Source organism: Uranotaenia lowii, chromosome 3, assembly GCF_029784155.1.
Source record: "Uranotaenia lowii strain MFRU-FL chromosome 3, ASM2978415v1, whole genome shotgun sequence".
Classification (NCBI taxonomy): Eukaryota; Metazoa; Arthropoda; class Insecta; order Diptera; family Culicidae; genus Uranotaenia; species Uranotaenia lowii.
In genome coordinates this window covers 262,021,631-262,043,885 of record NC_073693.1, presented here as the reverse complement: position 1 = coordinate 262,043,885, position 22,255 = coordinate 262,021,631, and the positions used below count along the sequence as shown (strand labels likewise).

Sequence of the window (22,255 nt, the reverse complement as noted above, 5' to 3'; positions counted from 1 at the left end):
TTTCTAAACTAGGAATTGGTTGTGGATGACTCATGGAACGAAATCAGAAGTTAGCGTCGAATATCGTTGTCTGAAGCCAGAGCCGTAGGAAGAACCGACGTGGGGAGGGGGGAGGGGGCTTGGTTTTGATTCAAAAATGGTGTTTTTGCCTCAACAATGCGGGAATAAAAAATAAATTTAGAACAAATTCATTTGTTCCTATATAAATATTCATTTTAAATTCTTAGTTTTTATATTCAATCATAACTATAGAAAAAAGATCATTAAATTTGTATAACGAAAACTTAAGTAACAAAATATGGAATGCACATAATTGAATTTGTTAAAAAGTTTGATAGATCAAGCTTATTTGATTTGAGAATTAAATAAGTTTGTTAGGAAAGCCTTAAACTTTCTAATAAAAAACTAATTCTACGCATTCCAGATTGGCCCTGCCCGGATATTCATTAACAATTTCGAGCGAAGTCTGGCCCGGCCTGGATATCCGATTTTAATGGAAAATTACCCGAATGATGACAGGGTTATAATAAGTTTTGATTTTTTGATCCAAAAACAATTTTTCAAATTATTAATGCAAAAATTCACGCTTCTAATATGATTTGAATGCTGCTGATGTTCTTCGATGGAAAAATTTAATATAAAAGGGATTCAATGTTCATGTTTGCTTTGTCATTTCTTCTAACAATACCCGATTTTTGTTTTAAGTATTTTCGGATTTTTTCGACTCTAATTCGCACCAGAAATATTCTGGAATAATTTACTTATTCTATGCTAAAATCAGATAAACTTAGTCTTCAAAACTCTTGATCTAATTGAAAGATTTTAACCATTGAGCAAAACAAATCACATTTTTCGGTCAAAATCCGGTTGTTGCAAACATAAACAAATTTATGATTTTTGTTTTTTTTTTATTTTTTTTTTAAACTGCAATATTAACAATGTTAAACAATATACCTTAATAATAAAGAATTTTTGCAGATTTTTTAAATGAAGATTAGGACCTACGTACTTCTTTATCAGCAAATATTTTCACTACGAAAAAATGCCATGATGAAAATTGTGTGAATAATTTTGTTAAATATAAAAATAAGATTTCCTTCATAAAACAAAACTTTGTGATTTTCAGCTGACTTGTGTGGATAAATTAACTTTGATCAAAAATTGAAAATTTTGAAATTGAATAAACAATCAAATTTAAAAGTTTGCGATCTCTTAAGTTCCTCAACGAAATAGTCGATTTGTTATTTTTATCTTGATTTTTAAACTCATTTACGAGTTTTTTTTATCTGAATTATGAAGCTGCATTCTGCATCTGTTTTAACCTAAATTCAAAAATTAAATTTTGAATCTGTTTCCAAATTTTATTACGATTTCTGAAATGACAATAAAAATCTTCATTTCTTTTCCAACTTTTTCTTCGACAAATTGTAAATTATGATAAAAAACTAATCCACACTTAACCTAAATAAATATATGTTAGTAACTTCAAATATGCATTCGACGCACTACAATTATTCAAATGGTTAACTTTTATTTTCGAGCGTTTTGAGCATTTATTGTATTTTTTTTAAGCGAAAGTGTATTATTATTGATTTGCAGGAAATTTAGTGAGTTTATTATTCAGATTACATTTTTCCCTATTATTCAACTATTACTTAAAAATTCACGATATATACATGAAATCAGGACAGAGGAACAAACAAAAATTGGAAGTGTAGACTAGGGTTACCATATCCTGCAATGCTAAAAAGAGTACATTGAGAAATATTTTCAAAATTTTAAAGACAAACACCATTTATTCAAAACCATGATGTTTTAGATAATTTTTAGCAAGATATGTGACTTAATTGACAATTGCTCAGTATTTTAAGATGGATTATTCAAAGTCTTCGATTTTATACTGAGGAAGCACATCAAAGTTGATAAAAAAAAACTGCATTTTAAAAAGAGTTTTTAAGAAGCGTATTTTTTCACTCTTCAAAAACATTATTGCTGATTCGATCGCTTTTGATTTGTGCCCTATGCTTTTAAGTAAGTTGTTCTTATGCATATTGCCTACTGTTCAGGAGTACATTGCATACTCAAAGGCGCTAGTTTCGACCGAAAAATCCAGATTGAAATCGTGAATGTACTCATTATTCCTTCCATAGGAAGCCATCCTTTGAGACATTTAACAAAAGAAGCAAAACTGAAGTGTTGTGCAACGAACGCATAAAAAGTTGTATTTTTTTGTATTTATAAGAATACAGTCTTAATGTTTCGGAAGAAATAAGTTTATTTATATGAGTTAATTTCATTTAATTACTTTCGCCAAAAAAAGAGTACATTTGGTAAAATTTTACAAAATGAAGAGAACGCTCATTTTTGGATCGAAAAAGAGTACATGTACTCTTAAAAGAGTACGTATGGTATCCCTAGTGTAGACATGATTACAGGCATTTCTTAGTCCGTTGCTCAAATACTGGCAAAAAACCATCAACAAAATAACTATTTTCTTTCGTGAATATAAAATGTTCTTATCGACATGTTCGACATGAGATTCTTAGCAACAGCATCAACAAAAATGATAGTTCAAATGTTATTTTTGATGGAATATGTTAGCCGATCAGATTACTGAGGGAGGTTTTTCTGAGGGAAAATAGCGGGGAAGTTTACCTGGGATTCAAGACATCACAATTGTGAACCGGAATTTCCACGAAATTTGCTTCTTTTGTAAATTCGTCATATTTCAACGTCTAATCTCAACCGAAGTTTTAAGTAAAATAACAAGGTGTTAACGTTTATAGCAAAAATTAAATTGGGTTTTCGAGAAAAATTTTAATTATGCAGAAATTAGATAAATATACGAAATTAGTCATTAAATTTTGATAAAGATCCATATCTAAAGCTTAAAAGAGAGTGATTTAAAAAAAAATAATATGTTTTTCTTAATGAAGCATATCATTGTGGTATACCTTCAGAAGACTTTGAAGTGTTTTTTTTCATGAAACAGTTCAAATTATAAATTATAAACAATACAAAAGCCTCGGAAAATTTCAATGTGTGGTTAAAAAAACGAATGAAATGATGTCTTCTTTTGGAAGAACAATTTTTTTGCAAAAATCAGATCAAAATATTCCAAATATTTGATTATTAAAAATTTTTCATAAAAACTGACTTAGAGTTTATTATGAACCAGATAAATTTTCACTGGAATTATCATTGTTGTGTTTAAAACATTTTGTTGAATTTTCCTTAAATTTTTCAGATAAATAATGTATGTTTTCTTGTTGTCTTTTCTTTTCTAATTTTTATTTGTCATTAATTCGCTATTGTAAAAGAGTAACGTTCAATTTTAATATTTTTCGAACACTTCCCATGAAGATTTTTAAATTTTTAATAAGTCATATTTTGAGAGCGACCAGCTGAAAAGATTATTATTTCAAATTGGCCCGTTGGTTCAAAAGATTGCTCATCCCTGATCTATAGTATTTATGAAATAAATCATACAATATGGGACGTGTCAGTGATCTACAGCTTTAAAGAAAAGCGCAAGCCACCATCTTGATAGCGAAATTCAGTTCAAGATGGCGTCAGAAAGCGAAATTCGACTTCTATTAGTTTAGTCATTTCTCTCAATACTCATATTACGGGGCTATTTAACTCAAAAACAACACACACAGATTATCAAAAATGTTTAAAAAATTGGAATTTCAATTCAAATATGTGTTATTCAACCTAAGCGTGTCCTGTCTTAAAATGTTGATCGGGAACAGTCACTAAGTTTTATGGCGATTTTATAATCAAGTGCTTGAAAGCTTGGAGCAACCTTCTAAGTATGTGTTTTATTGTAGTTTTAACAGAGCATTCATAGCTCTTTCAAAACAACTAAAACGATATGTTTAGTATTCATTCGTTGTTCAACAGTCGGTGAAGATAGACGGTTTTATTTTAGCTCCTCCGAACAAAGAACTAAGAACAATAGTGCTGAGCTGACCTTGGATATAACTACCAGAAGGCCTAACACCGCATCTCATCGAAAAAAAGAAGATAAGTACAGCAACTCAAATATAAAATTCGATTGAAGCTTTTATTGTTTGCTATCAAATGGGAGATAAGAGCGGGGGATCCCCATTTGCGGGGACCCCCAGTGACCACAATAACAACTTGACTCACGCATCACATCACAGTGTTCAACCGACAATGGGTTTAACAGTAGATTCTCAACCACGTGTTTCATCTGAACCGCCATTATTGATATCATCGCTTACTTCGCCACTTCCAATGCTGACTCCTGCTTTACCAACTGATTCCCCATGCTCATCCTCACAATCATCTCCTGAAATTTCCTCACTTTGCCTTACTTTTCCATCCTCTGCTGATCAAGTACCGATTGGTTCCCAAAACCCTCAATCTCCACAGTCGGATTCTATTAGAATTAAAAAGTATCCTGAAACATGTTCGGGACCGTATCAAGTTTTTTTCAAACCTAAACAAAAACCGCTCAATGTAATAACAATATCTAAAGAACTACATAAACATTATTCATCAATTTTGGAAATAAAGAAAACAGCTTTTAATCGACTTCGTGTGTTGGTGGGACAGAGAAAACATGCTAATGAGATAGTTAGTAATCTTCTTTTTACATTAGAATATAATGTGTACATTCCAAGCCTTGAGGTTGAAACTGCTGGGGTAATTGTTGATGGATATGTCAATCTTAAAGATCTTCCTGCTTTTGGTCAGGGTAGGTGGCGTAATGGTGCTATCGCACCGGTTCGCATTCTTGATTGTAATCGCTTATACGACGTCACTGTTGTTGGAGATGAAAAAGTTTATAGTTTATCAGCATCTATTCGGGTCGTGTTTGAAGGTACTGTGTTGCCGGAATTTGTCGAAATTGAGAAAGTTTTGTTACCGGTACGTGCTTACATTCCAAAACTCATGTACTGTGAAAGATGTAGGCAGCTTAATCACACAGCGAAATATTGTGCGAACAAAATAAAATGTGGGAAATGTGGTGAAAACCACACTGGGGAAGAGTGTACGATTAAGGAAAACTTGTGTTTTCATTGCAACACCCATCATTTGAGCATTAAAGATTGTCCAATGTACCGGAAAGCTAAAAGTGAATGGAGGAAAACTGTTAAAGAATCACACAAATTTTCGTATGCAGATGTTTTAAGAAAATCTGATGAAACTAATTTTTTGAACCTTAATAATCGATTTGATGTCCTTTCTTCAGAAATGTCAGAATGTGATGAAGAACCCGATCTCAATGTTTCTGACACTTTTAATCCGAGAAAAAGAAAGCAGTTAACTCGTCCCAAAATTTTGAGAAAAGAGCCTAAAATTATATCAAAAACTAATACAAATCCAGAAATATCATTCCCTCCATTAGATCCTCCTGGAACTTCGATTTCAGGTTTCACTCAAATAAATAACGAAATACACACAACAAAATCAAGAGATTTGAAAGAAAAAACTCCTGAAACTGCAACACACGTTGTAACAGAACCCCCTCAAACGGTTTCTACTGAAACATTTTCCATTCAGAATATTATTGAGTTTATATGTAACGCTTTTGAAATACCTGAATATATTAAAGCAATAGTTTTCAAATTTATGCCCCTCATCAAATGTATTTTCGAAAAGTTATGTTGTAAATGGCCCCTCATTGCATCTTTTGTTAGTTTCAATGGATAGAAAAATTATTTTTTTACAATGGAATGCAAGAAGTATAGTTCCAAAAAAGGAGTCTTTGATTGTTTTGTTAAATGATCACCACATTGACATTTTCTGCATATCTGAAACGTGGTTAACTGCAGAACTTGACTTTTGTATTGCTGGATATAACATTGTGAGAAGAGATCGCGAAACACCCTATGGTGGTGTGCTGATAGGTATTAGAAATGGAATTGAATTTCATAAACTTGATATACCACAATTCGGAAAAATAGAAGAAGTCTCAATCTCTTGTAGAACAGCAAATTTTCATTTCACCGTTTCATCTTGGTACATACCTCCAAATCCATACAAGTTGTCAAAAGAACATGCTAAGCAATTACTGAATCTTATTCCTGAACCAAGATTTCTGTTCGGTGACTTAAATTCTCATGGAACTGCGTGGGGCGAATCCTACGATGACACTAGAGCTTTGGCTATTTATGACTTATGTGATGAAGAAAACCTAACAATTTTGAACGATGGACATGTTACTCGAATAGGTGCTCCAGCTTCGAGAGATTCCGCTGTTGATTTAACGTTATGTTCCAATTCCTTGGCGCTGCCTTGTTCATGGACGATAATAGAGGATTTGAACGGCAGCGATCATTTGCCCATTTTAACAACGTTTGTGAGTGATAAGACTGTAGAAGGATTTAATTTTCTTTATGATTTAACAAAAAATATTGACTGGTTGAAATATCAAAACTTTTTGTCAGATAAAATAACTGAATATGAAGATTCAACTCAAAATATTCACAACTTGGAAGAAGTATACAATTTTTTGAACCAAAGTATTCTTGATTGTGCTTTGAAAGCACAAACTAAACCATTCAATTCCAATTTTACATCTAGACGAAGAGGACAGCCATGGTGGGATAGTGAAGCTTCGCAAAAGTATAATGAAAAAAAATACGCATTTAAAAAGTTCAGGAAAACTGGTAAAATTGAACATTTCAAATCATATCAACAGCTTGAATATGAGTGTAGGAAAATGTTCCAAAACAAGAAAAAATCTTATTGGAAAGACAAACTCTCATCATTTTCCAGAACTACTGCATTGTCTTATCTTTGGCGTACTGCTAGGAATTTACGTAACAGCAATCATAGTAACAATGAAAGATATTCTGAGGATTGGGTAGAAGAGTTTGCTATGAAAGTTTGTCCTGATTTTGTGAACAAACCAGCCGATGAATTTAAAAATGAAATTGTTTTTGAAGAATTAAGTACTCCATTTAAAATGATAGAACTTTCTTCAGCTCTACTTTCAAGCTCAAACACTGCAGCTGGTTTGGATGGAATCAAATTTAAACTTCTACAAAATATGCCAGATTGCTGCAAAAAACTTTTACTATATTTATTCAATAAATTTATTGAAGTAAATATTGTCCCTGAGAAATGGAGATTGGTTAAAGTTGTTCCGATATTAAAACCCGGAAAACCTTCCTGTGATCACCGGTCTTATCGACCAATTAGCTTATTACCTTGTCCTAGGAAATCCATGGAAAGGATTTTATTGAACAGACTTGAAAATTGGGCAGAAAAGAATAATATTATGTCACAAACACAATTTGGTTTTAGGAAAAACAAGAGCACTCAAGATTGTTTGGCTGAACTAACTATAGACATACAAACTAGTTTTGTTAAGAAAGAAGACGTACCTGCAGTGTTTTTAGATATAACAGGGGCATATGATTCAGTGAATATCGAGATTCTTTGCTCAAAGTTAGCAAACCAAGGTGTTCCATCGAAATTAGTTGAATTCTTGTATAACTTGATGAAAAGAAAAGAAATGCATTTTTACATTAACAGTAAATTCAAATGTCAGAGGACAAGCTTTTTAGGCCTACCACAAGGATCAACATTGAGTCCATTTTTATATAATTTTTATGTGAGGGATATAGATTCTTGTTTATATCCAGGGGTTAACATGATACAATTTGCTGATGATAGTGTCATATATAAGTCGGGCAAGAACATTAAAGATTCTGAAGAAAAATTACAGCTAACATTAAACAATCTGAGCAATTGGGCAGACAATTTAGGTATTGAATTCTCAGCACAAAAATCAGAGTTGATGATATTTTCTAGGAAAAAATTGCCACTTAATATATCTTTGAATATGAAAGGAAGTCAATTTGAAAGGTCCATTTCAGTGAAATATTTAGGAATATGGTTTGACACAAAACTTCTGTGGCGTAAACATGTTGACTATATAGTAAAGAAATGTCAAAAGCGAGTTAATTTTCTCAAAACAATAACGGGATCATGGTGGGGTGCGCATCCTCTTGATTTAATTACATTGTATAAAACAACAATTTTATCTATCTTACAGTATGGATGTTTTTGCTTTTCTAGTGCTGCTAACTGCCATTTACAAAAATTAGCTCGTATTCAATTTCGCTGTTTGAGAATAGCTCTAGGAAGCCTTATGTCCACTCATACAATGAGTTTAGAAGTCATCGCAGGAGTGATGCCACTCGAACTTAATTTTTTGGAGCTTAATCTACGCCAGTTGTTTAGATTCCAGAGCAGAAACAATAGACTTATTGACAAGTTGGACCTTTTATTTGAACTAGGCCCGGAGATTAAATTTTTGAATAACTACAAAGTGTTTATTACCATAGACACTTACAACAGTCCTGAGGAAAACATGTTTGATTTTGCAATTGATGAAATACAATTTTCTCCAAAAATAGATTTGAGTTTCAAGAAAGAAGTTGATAAGTTTCCCATGACCTTAAGGGCACACGCACTTAATCAAGTATTTCACAGTATTTTCGAAGGCTTCGATCCTGGTTGTTTTATATATACTGATGGATCGGTATCACCTCAAGGTGCTGGTTTTGGAATGTATCATACGAACTCTTCACAAAGTTTCAAATTAATGACCCCTTGTTCAATATTCATTGCTGAAATGATCGCTATTTATCACTCCTGTGAATACATTAAAAGTTTGCCTCCTTCCAGATACATCATATGCTCAGATAGTATGAGTTCTCTGTCTTCTCTCATATCAGGTCAGTTAGATTCTACAGCTTGTATTTTTATATATAAAATTAAAAAAGCATTGTTAAATCTGAATAATTTAGGATATACAATATCATTGTTCTGGATCCCATCTCACTGTGGAATTTTGGGGAATGAAAAAGCTGATCATCTAGCTAAGCAGGGAGCAATTAGCGACTCGGTTTATTGTAGAGGTTTCCAACATTTTGAACTTTATTCCATCTCACATTCCATAGCATTGTCTATGTGGCAAAGTAAGTGGAATAGCAGCGACTTAGGAAGATTTTGCTTCTCAATTTTACCTCAAGTCAAAAATAAAGCATGGTTTCATAAGCAGTTTTTTGAAAGAAATTTCATAAAAATTTGTTCGCGGATTATCTCAAATCACTATCTACTAGCAGCCCATTTGTTTCGGATTAGACTGTCAAACACGAACATTTGTGATTGTGGTAAAGACTACGAAGATATAGATCATGTTGTGTGGCACTGTTCAAAATATGAACGCTTTAGAGGAGATCTAATAGATTCTCTGAATAAAACATCTAAGTCTTCTAATATATCAATTAGAGATATTCTGGGGCAAAGGGATATGCAAACAATGAAGTTGATATTCGAATTTCTAAAGAGTGCTGGCTTGAAATTATGAAATAAATCAAAAACTTACAACGAATACCTGGAAAACTGACGAAGAAGGACGGAACGTACATGAAGACGGAATACTAGGAAACTGAAGGAATATCATTGAATATCCTGGGACTACAAACGAAAAACATATAACTCAAAGTTAATCAGTTATTTTTGTAGTAATACTAAAAACTAGTTTGTAAAAAGTCTTCGGCTCAAAATGATCCTGAATCAAGAGCCTTTAATGTTTGTACATATTTTTGTCAATAAAGGAAAAAAAAAAAAAAAAAAAAGATATGTTTAGTAAAAATTTTATTTGCGTTTTGAAAACCTCGTTAAAACATATCGTCGAAACAGGAATATAGGCATTTTTCATGACTATAATAAAACCGTAATAAAACAAGCTGTTCATAAAACTGCATAATAAAACCAAAATAAAACGTCTTTATACTAGTTGGCTTAATCTGTGAAACTTAGGAGTAGTCTCTTATGATTACCAATCTCGAGCATTTCGTCGATTTGGCATTCGTTTGACAAGTGATCTTGTTAACAATTTGCAACATATGCACATTCCCCGTCCTTCAGTGGTTTCGTTTTTCGCGAAAACTCCTTTCACCATTTTCTTTCACTCCATATTTTAAATAAACTCCCATACAACAAAGTAGCAAACGGAACGCATCGCTCTTTCCACCTGCCGCATTTTTCCAGCCAACCGGCAGCATCTTGAATGGGGAAGCAGAGAAAATACGGAAAATAACCAAAGCCATTGAACGCACACTCTTTTACTCTCTTCGTCTAAGGCGATACACTCAAGATTTCTGCATAATTTCAACCGGCTGAAAACTGAAAAGATGATTAAGCCGGTGAGACCCGTATGCTGTGAGTGAGGTAGATCAGTTCCGACCGATTAGATGCCACCGTTGGACCAGGTAAAGGAAAATTTGAACGGGATCATCCGAAGAAGCGACGACGACTTGGCTGGACGGCCCGTTTTTGGGGTGAGAAGACTCACATCGTTTGAAGATGCGGCCGCCCTACAATGCAAAAGCTTGAGTTCATACATATTGGACGAAAGTGCGGGTGGGAGCGTGTGAGTCGGGGCAATTATTCAATTTGCACGCGCGAAAGGTGGTCACGCAAGGCCCCGGTGATGATTTTTCCCGTGCGCAGAGGTCATGCGGAGGAATGATCCCATGTGAATTGGAGCTGCTCTCGAGTGATCTTTCTCTCTCTCGACAATGCACCGTTTGCATACAAATGAGCTTCGAGTTTTGGATCTTCCGGGACGTCCAAAGCTTCCCCCTGGTTGAACTTCCCATATGATCTTCAGATATTATTCAGCCAAAGTTCATCGTACAGGTTATTTTGAGAGCAAAAGTTGCACGTATACGGCTTAAACTATGATAGCAACGGTCTTAAGATCTACGTGTCATTCTTGCTAGGAAAATCTTAGCAGTGATGAGCTCCATGAGTAAGTTTCCATGAAGGTCTTCCCCAGTCAGTCCAAACGGTTGTCATTCATCAGACCGAGAGCCAATGCCAGATTCCAAAACCTACAAATGGTTCGACTCAGCGATAAATTGACAATCTTCGAACGTGCTTCCCGTGTTTTGAACTTTGCGCCAAATGGAGATCTCCCAATCCTCAGCTCTTCTGGCTGCGTTGTTGTCGTTTTCATCTCCATTTCATTCGAAAAGCTGGCTGGTTCCCACAAGCTCCTGACTTGAAATTTTTTGTTGCAGCCGCGGTCCGATTATCATGTAAAATTGAGATGAATGTGACAATCCGTGGTCAATTAGGGAGCGAAATAACTGGGAGCGTACTTCACCGCGCGTTCATCCACGAGTAGCCACTTGCTGTACTATAGCGCCAGTCATTCAAGATCGCGGAATGAGCGAAAACGACGATCGACAGACTCCGTCTGTCTGTCAGTTGCACTGGCTGCCGGTCGATCTTCTCGGGGAAACCGGGGTCCCAGCTTTGAAATGTAGATAAATGTGACAAGTTCGGGAAAATTTATGTCTTATTTAAGCTTGATCCGCCCGGGATTCGCAGCTACCATTGAGGCGGGTGCGGGTGCCAAGTTTGGTTGTCCCCTAACCCAGCCGGGATGGAAGTTGGCCGATGCTAACAGGTTGTTGACATTGTGAATGAAATGGAAAAAAAGTTGCCTAACTAGAGATCTCGATTTGTTCTAGCTGAATTTGTGATAAGAGATAATCCGATTGAATTTGTTACACAGAAAAAGTTACATGATAATTGAATAATTGAACATTTGAATCAATTTTTCACTTTTAATTCTTAATCAAACTATGTGTTTCCAGAGCCCGATCAGGAGAGCGTATCAAAATTGATACACAAACCCATCTCAATGAGATATTACTAACTTATTCAGATATAGCTTTGATATAATAGTCTTCGTTTTGGCCGTTTTAAAAAAAAATGATTATATCTCTTTTGATACAATCAGTTGTTTTTTTCTGCCGGGCAAGCAAATGCTTCGAAAACTTTTATTGGAAGTTTGAAGAATTCATTCAAATGCACCAGGCATGGTACTGTGGTAGCGTGCGTGCCTCTCAAACTGCAGGCAAGCGCAAACTGAGGATCTATTCTTCTGGCTGGTACCAGAACTTTTCAAGAATTGTTCAAGTTGGAAACAATGCATAAAAGTTTTGATACAAGTCAGGAGATAGTCCAGCATTGCATACAAGTCATGCGTGTAAGAAAAAAAATGCTTTGAATGCAAGACTCATATTTTTACATTTTTGGTGCTCTAAATCCTATCTGATTGAGATATAACCTTGATATAACGCTATCAAGGGGTGATATAATTTAGTTATGCTTGCATGGACTTTTAGGTATTATTTGAGATATTTTAACATCCTACGAGTACTGAATAATATCGCATTTTCATAGGAAAAACTTGAATACCAAAATATCTCATCTTGATTTAATTTTGTTGTTCTCTACTGATCGGGAGGTTACTAAACAAACTTTGGTTTTTGATTAATTTCAGTGAAAAGACTTCGAAAAAGTACAACAGAATGAAAAAGATCGGACTGGGATTGGTACGATTTTGGCAACTTAAGGTGAGACACAACCAAAAATGTTAGAAAAGTTTGTTTTCGCACATAGCAGATGCATATTGTTTGTTCTGTATGTTAAATTAAGCATAACAGTGTGCCTGGTATTCGAACGAAAATTTTAAGCTAAAATGCCCAGATTTGCCCAGCCCTGATAGGTTGAGAAAAAAATCTGGAAAGCTTGTATTGAATAATATCTCGTTTTGCAAGCTTGTTTTTAGATGATTTTAACGCATATTGATGGTGTTGAACCTTCCAAAACGATGCACAACCATGGATGCAGTTTGATATCAAGCATGGATGGCCAACATTTCCAGCTGGCGGGCAAAATTATTGGAATGTGATTTATCTGCGGGCCAAAAAATTTTTCGGAGCACATTTTTTTCTCTTTCATACGTTTAGAGTATGTTCTCAACATATTTAATTAAATCAAATGATGAAAAAACGCTTTCACAAATTATTAAAATTAACCAGAGTTTTAAAGGAATTGACTCATGATGTTCATGTTACTTTATTGCAATATGAAAATGATATCAAGAAAAAAGAATACATTTTTATTTAAAACTGTATTTGAAATTTGAAAATCTTTTAAATCTCAATGAATAACAGACATCTTCTAGGACTCAATTTCATGTAAACAAACCTAATTGTAACAAATAAAAAAGAATGTACACATCTTTTGTTAAATGAAAAAAAAAAACAACTTTTTATTATTCAAATGTTTTATAGAAAAAAACCAAATCTTATGGAAATAAATTTAAATTTGATCTTTTTTCAAATTCGATAAGCCACAGACACAAATAAAAATGATGCTATTTTGCTGAATCATTATTATATTTTTTTTTTTGATGCGATATCCAGGGTAGTGGCAAGTCAGATGTTCCTGAGCCAATGTCCATGAGTTCGAGCTGAAGAGTTTTTTTTAAATTTATTTATTGCGGGATTTTATCATTGGTGTCATTTTTCCCTGGCTCAAGAGTAGAAATCGAACACAGTTGTACCGGATAAGTTTTTCAATAATAAAGTCGCGAATGCTACTAAGATGGTAAAACGACTTTATTTTAAACAATTAAAATACGAATACATGGCTTATCAAAAATATTAAAAGTTTTGAGAAAACAAAATCTGCATCCCAATTTTGAAGTTCTATTAATTTAAGACTTCATTCGAGTCAAATCACAAAAGTTTAAATTTTGATCTCTGAAAAACTTGTCCAGAGCTGTATTAAATGTTAATAGCTTAAAATAATCGAAAATGTATCACGTGAAGAAAAAGACTTTTTCCAAAAATCGTTTTGGCTTATCGTTAAATTACATAAAGTGAATATGATCCAAACAGCAAAGTTTGATAAAAAACTCTGACGATTTAAAAAAAAATCATTCATCAGCATATCAATTCGAATGGGATAAGCGTTAGCTCAAATTAAAAATCATGTCAACAATGCAAACAAATCACTCTCAAATTTTTATTTTTTTTTAATTTATCATTATCATTATCATAATATTTACCTTCGTTAGAACTGACTTAAGTAGATATTTATACAATTTAAAGGAAAGATATTTTATAAAATTTGGTTTAAAATAATACGCTTAAAAACTTTGTCTTTGAATAGGATTTTTTTTCTTCAAAGATGTGAAAATGTTCTTATAAATAAAAAATAAAGCCTGAGATGATTTGAGGCCAAGATTCGTTCAAATCAATTCATTCATACCTCTGCGATTAAACTTCTGAAAATTTTCAAGAATTCTATTGAAAAATATTTTTATGCTTTTGAATCCAAATATTTCCTTCTATCTTAATAGAAAATATGTTTTTCAAATTTGTGGAAAATTTCCAAAATGACAATTTTCTTAGTTTTGTGCTGAAATAACCAGTTTTTTCGGTTTCCTGGGAAGAAATCACATTCCAAACATTTTCCCAAATTCCCGGTTTTCCCGGTTTGCTAGCAACCCTTCATCAACAAACTATATTTATAAAATGCAGGTACTTCACTATATCCAAATTTGTTTTATGAAGCCCTTCCAGACCAACATGATGATTTTTTTTCTTAAACTTTTCTTAAACACAGCACTTTCGCAATGTTCGATTTGTAATTATCCTGGAAATCAACTAACGTTAACGAGAAGTTATGTTCTACAGATATAAAAAATATACGATGCTTTCTAATATCTTGAAATTCTCAAAATCTAATAGCGTGTCCGAAACTCGGCATATTTAGGAATTTTGTTGATGTTTCGCTTTTAAGCTTTTGAATAAATTGATACATTGAACAATTTGCTCGGATTTTCAAGTCTTTTTAAGTGACTTTTTACTGCCTTCAAAGTAACAAATATCTTATTTGATACAACTTTTAAAGCGCAAAAATACATATATTGAGATATAGTGATAAAATATTGTTGCTCAATGCGTGAAAGTAAAAACCTATATAATATTTTTCATTACGATCAGATCGGGTAAGTTTTTATTTTTTACTTTGTTTAATTTCTAGTTTAATATGAAAATTTTTAGAACTGATATGTATTCTTGTTGTGATGTCATGTACCTAATGTAATGAAGTGTCATGTAATGTAATGTAATGTAATGTAATGCAATGTAATGTAATGTAATGTAATGTAATGTAATGTAATGCAATGTAATGTAATGTAATGTAATGTAATGTAATGTAATGTAATGTAATGTAATGTAATGTAATGTAATGTAATGTAATGTAATGTAATGTAATGTAATGTAATGTAATGTAATGTAATGTAATGTAATGTAATGTAATGTAATGTAATGTAATGTAATGTAATGTAATGTAATGTAATGTAATGTAATGTAATGTAATGAAGTGTCATGTAATGTAATGTAATGTAATGCAATGTAATGTAATGTAATGTAATGTAATGTAATGTAATGTAATGTAATGTAATGTAATGTAATGTAATGTAATGTAATGTAATTCTATGTAATTTATTGTAATGTAATGTAAACAGCGAACACGAAATTATGTCATACCAATTTTCTTGTAATGTTTAGAATCAAACCAAACTTCAAGGATAGTTTTATACATATTTTTACTTCAAAATCAAAAGAGAAATTAATCGATATAGCTTCGAGTGTAAAATTGAACATATTTTCGCTTGATGCCCTCCATCAAAGTCTTTACAGTCTTATCCGGTACCAGTTTCTCAGTTTTTTATCCATTTTTTAAAAAGTCCTTCTCGTCTTTGACTGTCGTTTTGCTCTTCCGAAGTTTCCGCTTCATTATTGTCCAGTACTGCTTCACCGGGCGCAGCTCTGGAAAGTTTGGTGGATTCATGTGCTTTGGAACAAACTGGACAGAATTTGCCTCATACCACTCCAGGACACTTTTAGAATAGTGGCATGATGCCAAATCTTGCCAAAATAGCGAAGCTTCGTCGTGCTCCTGCAAGAGCGTCAAAAGGCGCTTCTCGAGGCACTCAGTTTTGTAGACCTCACCATTTACTGTGCCCTTTGTCACGAAAGGCTCACTCTTCAGTCCGCAATAGCAAATGGCTTGCCAAACGAGATATTTGGAGGCGAACTTCGTCATATTCTTCTTCTTAAATTTGTCGTCCACATTGTGCTTGCTTTTGCCGGTGAAAAACTCCAACCCCGGAATTTGCTTGAATCGGCTTTCATATACGTTTCGTCGTCCATCACACAGCAGCCATAATTTGTCAGCATCTTCTCGTAGAGCTTGCCCGAGTTTAAGCCGTCGATTGTTTCCGCGCACCGCGTTTTGGGAAGAGCAGTACCTTGTATGCATGTAGTCCTGCTCTCTTCTTTGCATTCTGGACGTAGCTCTGCGGTACGCCGATCTTTTTAGTCAAATCACGGCTTGAGACGTTGGGATTTGCTTTAATCATCCGCTTCACCTTTCCCTCCGTCTTTTTGTTCTCCGATCCCGGTTTTCTTTCCGCTCTTTTGCCGTGGTCCAACGTCAACCGCTTCTGGAACCGCTTCAACACTTTTCCCAACTGCCGGTGTGGCAGGTCAGGACGTTCCAGATGTTAGGAAAGTATTTGTTCTCTCGACTCGCGTTGGTTCACTCCCATTTTCGTTTACTCGAAAAACATGGCCTGTAGTTTGACAGCATGTGAACAATACACATCAATGAGAAAGTTTGCAAAATTTGGATGATTTTCACCCAATGGCACAAAAGTTATGCCCAGTTGAATGTGTAGCAAAAATTTCGTGTTTGCCATTTATTTGTGAACACCGGGTAACAAAATTCACATTTTCCCAGGTACCAAAAATTTAAGACCTGATTTCAATTATTTTGGAGCACTGAATCAAAATATGTATTTTTTCCATTATCGCTCGTTTTTTTCATATTTATTCAAGCGTAAACTTTTGGAAATAGAAAAATCTTTTAAGCCAACGGTCATGAGATCGAATCCCGGTCACGGCATACATAGTACACTTTCTGTGGGTTGGTGGTTCTATCATTTGTAAGATGCTAGCCATCATATCTTCGAAAAATGTATGTAAAATGAATCTCTTCGAGGAAACATCAAGTTTTATTGATATCCTATATGTGTTTGTGTTCGTTAAAAAAACATTTACAAGACGCGTCTGAATTTTCGACAGTTGGCTGATTCTTGCCACTCTAGCAGGATTTCTATAATTTCTAAGGAATAAAATAATGAGTCTTTAGCTTATCATCAAGAAACATCAATTAATTTTAGAGGCTTGCCAAGAATGTTTTTGAAATACCTACAACAAGTCCTCTCGAATTCAACCCTGCTTCCGCCGCTTAGAATCCCGACTAGCAACAAATGGACACGATTCGCACAAGGCTCGATTCGATTGGGAAACTTTCGTAGATATTCTCACGATTAATTCCGTACCAGAAGTCCGACCGAGGCGAAGGGCCGATCTGGGAGCTTTATTATCGGATGTTCTGCTTTGATGGTTCCTCCCCAACTTCTACATCAACTCCAGCTTAGCCTTAGCTCGCGGAAGCTCACCAAGAAAAGACATAAATTTAAATTAAATTCAATTGCTCCGCGCGGCCGAGATCTGTAGCGCAACCTAGTCCTATACTAAGTAGTTTGTTGCAGCATCCATCTAGGAGGAGAAGTTTCTTGGACTTACAGCAAGCAACAACACGGATTCGAGATTGGGATATATAGATTCATTGCCCTCGACCGATTGCTACTGATAACGATCTGCCGAGTTTCCACGATTGTCCAAAACGAAAGAAGTGAGGAATTGGGTCCAAACACAGACCCCTAGATATAACCTGGTAGAGGGAAGAGGAAGATCTCACTAGAGAGATTGTCCTTTTCCCTTTCTGTGAGTATTTTTTGTGGGGAAAAAACTTGGCTCCTTGGCTCTAAGAGCCGAATAGATACAGATCGTAGATTTTATTGGCAGGGAGTGGAATATTGGCATAAAATCAATTTATTTTGTTGTCGGTTTTGGTTTATTTGTTTTTGCGAAGCCACGTTTGTCCAGGTTGCTAGTCGCGGAATGATCTATTGTAAGAGTCAGGGTGGGAACCGAATCTCATTGAATCTTACTGATCCTGAATCTTACACTTCTTTTTTCTTCAAAAGTACGTATTTTCCTAAACAAATTTTCATGAGGATTTCTTTCGTACTACCTAAAGTATTAATTTTTCACCAAAAAAGAAATATCCTTTTCATCATTACAGAAATCTATATATATATAAAAAGCAATTTCTGTGGGTTTGTTTGTTTGTTTGTTTGTCCTCTATAGGCTCAGCCATCTTAGGAGCTAGAGAGCTGAAATTCGGCATAAATACTCATTAAGACCAGGAATGATGAAAAATGTTTTCAGATTTTTGGATGACCCTTTCTAAAGGGGGTCGTCCATACAAGACAAATATTGTTTTCGCAATATTGACCTTATTTTTCGTCGAATTGTGACAAAAATTTTCACATAGTACTTTTGAAAGATGAGAAATGAATTCCAGGTATTGAATTTTGTAACAGGGGTCGGCAAAAGGGGTCGTCCATGTGAACTGTTCAGTGTTTTTACTATATTGACGTTATTATGCATTGGATTGACACGAAAATTTGTACATGAGTGTTTTGAGAGACGAGCAATCGATTCCAGTTATAGAATTCAGGGCCAGGGGTCAGCCAAAGGGGTCGTCCATATACATTTTTAATGTTTTTATAATATTGGCGTTATTATGCATTGGATTGAGATGAAAATTTGCAGACGGGGATTTTAAGGAACGGACAACCGATTCCAGTTTTCAAATTTTGTAGAAGAAGCCGGCAAAAGGGGTCGTCCATATCAACTGTTCAATGTTTTTGCAATATTTGCAAAATTTGCATAAGTGTATTTTGAGGAACGATCAATAGATCGCAGGTTTCAAATTCAGGGTCAAAGGTCGGCCAAAGGGGTCGTCCATATCAACATTGTTTTTGCGACATTAACACGTTCGTCGCCACGCTCATTATGGAAGTTTTACTAGCCGGGATCAAAAATGAGGGACCGAGTAGGCCTTGGTCGAGTGCGGACGCGTTTTTCTATTTTCTCAATGCGCTACGTATTAAAAGTTGTCTTTTATTAATAATTCTCGTGATTTTCAGCTAAAAATGGCAAGAAGTCGAAAAAAGTATTTGTTGTGTCAAAATGAGCTGATATGATGAGTGAAACTGAAAAAAAAAACCTGATTTGTACCTGAGAAAGTGGGGAATGCCAGCGAGTTTAATTTGTGCGGCGTGTTTAAATTCTCTTCCCGTGCGCTGTTGATTTTATTTTCGCCAAGCGTGGGTTAAATGAACTATTATTTAATTGACGAAGCTACGACGGAGTGGGAGAAATATTCCGGATTTTTTTTCGAATTATGTGGAATGGCTTCGAAAACTGTGAAAAAATGTAGGTTATTTTAGAAAAATAGCCAATCCGCTGTGTTGAGAAGATTTGAGAAGGGAAAAAATTTCTATAAAGGTGCCGTTTATGTGTGTTTTGAGAAAAATGAGTGTTTAATGAGTGTCTTTAAGCAAATAAGAAGTTTAAAGTGGTGGAGTTAGAAAAAATAGAAATCCTTAGCAACTATGAAGAATAAATTGCGATTTTGGTGTCGTGCCGTCCAGGTAGGAAAGTTTGATGGCTTGGGGAAGGGCAAATCTTGATGTAATGTGTTATGCATTATAAAGCGCAGCCTACTACGCGTCGTTGACAAAGTTACTTGCACATAGAAGATATAAGAAGGGAGGAAATTCAGCAATCATTCATGCTTGGAAGTTCTTGCACACGTTCAAGATGCACGACAAACTCTTTATTCCGCCTCACGCGTACAAGTTTTGTTTTTGCTCGCACTGTTTTCCGTAAAAATCATTTGAGTTAAATGGAAGGTTGTGAAAATTAAGGAGAACATAATTTACTGAGAACCTCTGGCATTGTCAGAAACGGGAATGAGGCTAAAGCTACGGTAACATTTATGTAAGATGTTTAAAGGTAAGGTAAGATAAAAGGTGAGATTTTGGTTCCATAAAAAGGTAAGATTGATTCATTGAATTACCTGTATAATTGAAATCGTAAACTAAATACATGTCTATCTTTTATTGGACGTATTAGGGGGCTAAGTTCATATAATTTGGCGATTATATTTATGAAGTTCCTGGATATGTCAACAATAAAAGAAGGAAAGGCTAATCATAATTACAGGACCCATTTGGTCATGCGGCTATGATTGGGCGGGGCTTATTGGCAATGAAAGTAGCCTCGGGATGTGCAGCTGCCATTCTGAAATGGGTTACTGGAATTTCAATAGAGCTAACACCACCAGCACCCGCGATTGAACAATTTTAATCAAACGGATTAATATTGGCTCTTTTGCATAACATACCTGCCAGCTCAGGGGGTCGTTGGATGGATTATACATACATTTACTAGCCGGGCCCAAAAAAATTCTGGGGGCGAGAAAGAAAAGAGGGAGAATTGCCAGATTTGCAACGTGTGGCTAAACTGAGCGGCGAACTTAAGTAAGAGAGCGTCACCTGCTTTTTGATGTGACGGGGCCCCCCAGGAAATACACCCGTCTGCCGAATATGGGTGACGTGGCGACGAACGTGTTAATGCTTAAATACATTGGATTAAGATGGAAACTTGATACGTGGGAGTTTCAAGGAACGAGTAATTGATTACAGGAGTCGTTTTTGCGGTATTCAAGTTATTATGCATTGGATAGAGATGAAAATTTCCACATAGAAGTTTTGAGGGACGCTCAATTGTTTTAGATTTCAAAATCTCGAGTCAGGGGTCGGCAAAAATGGTTGTCATATTATCTGTTCACGAATTTTTCGAATGTTTCGAATTTTTCTTTCAATAATTACGTTGTTAGGCGTCATATCGAGGCAAAAATCTTAACACGAGAGTTTTGTAGGACGAAGAATCGATTCCTGATAACAAACTTTCTATTAGACGACAGAAAAAGGGGTCGTCCACATTTACTGTTTTATGTTTTTGCAATAATTGTTTTATTATGTATGAGATCCAGACAAAAATTCATTCACGGGTGTTTTACAAAACGGACAATTGATTTATTAACTGAAATTTTTAATCAGACGACAGAAAAGGGGTCGTAAATATTACCTTTAAAATATTTTAGACATAATTTCGTTGTCATGCATTCGAAAAAGACAAAAATTCGTACACGGGTGTTCTTTTCGACGATCAATCAATTTCTTATTTTAAGTTTTCGTTTGGTAGACAAGCAAATAGGTCGCTTGAAAATTCTATTTAGTATTTAAGCAATTTTTTTGGTGAGAATGCACCCCAATTACCAACCAAATACAAAATCATCAGCCTTAAAGTTAAAAGCGAAACGAAGTTCGTGCGGGATCAGCTAGTATTAAATAATAAACAGCTTGGTTCTCAAGTGACGAAAATATTATAATTTTTGAGCCCCACCAAATAAACTTTTATTACCTTTAAATCATCTTGATCTGAAATGTACGCACTGCAACATGATCTACACATTGTTTCTCAATTTTCACCATCATATTCAGTTTTAAAACGCGTTTTTACTTAAATTTGTTTACCTGGGGTAAACAGAGCACTATTAATCAGGGCACGATGAGCGTTTTCTGCCGTATAATCTAGCAGCGAATTCAACTCGATGAAGTCAACTGAATAATGGAGCTACAGCTTGGCTTGTTCCATCTGTCGATTTGGACTATTGGTAAGGTGTCGGAGAGGTAATTAATAGACTCGAGTTCGATTCCTGTTCGAGGGGATTTTTTTCTGCTTTCGGCAAAAAAAAATTTGAAATGCATTTTGAAACGTTTTTATCTACTTTTTCAAGTTTCATCCAATTAGGCAATAGACTATTTGAGTGTCTGAACACGAAATAATGATGTGATTCACATATTATAGCTGTTTTCTATGGTTAAATAAGCGTTTTCCTTAAGGTGGCCATTATGCCTTTATCTCCCCTACTCTGTCCCATCATTGATTCAAAGTACGATCTATGCAGCTAAAAAATTAAGTCCTTATTTATACTTTTAAGTTCCAAAACAAGTCTTAATGACCTCCTATTCAGCTTTCAGCTTGAGCTTCAAAGAATCGAAAAATGAGCAAAAATTCTCTTCAGGCAGCAGTTCAAGTCACCCACAAAGGACATTTAAATCACTTTCGCAACTTTGTAGTTCATCAATAAGTACAAATATTTAATTCAAGGAAAATGAAAGCAAAGTGGAGGCAATTTATGTATTTATAAATTTAATTTTTTTTTCCTAAGGCGACGAAAACTACACCAATTGGGCGTTCTACGACATCTTATTCGTGCCTATCGGAAGAATGCAAGAAAGCGCAAGATTTTGCTCTCATAGCCTTAAAATCCTTGC

General features: G+C 34.7%; 1 protein-coding gene across 1 annotated transcript in view; it reads right to left on the bottom strand.

The window, feature by feature from the left end:
* The window catches only part of LOC129751610 (B-cell lymphoma/leukemia 11B), a 260,552-nt gene that overhangs the window by 144,051 nt on the left and 94,246 nt on the right, over positions 1-22,255 (bottom strand). The gene's annotated exons all lie outside the window — the stretch shown is intronic.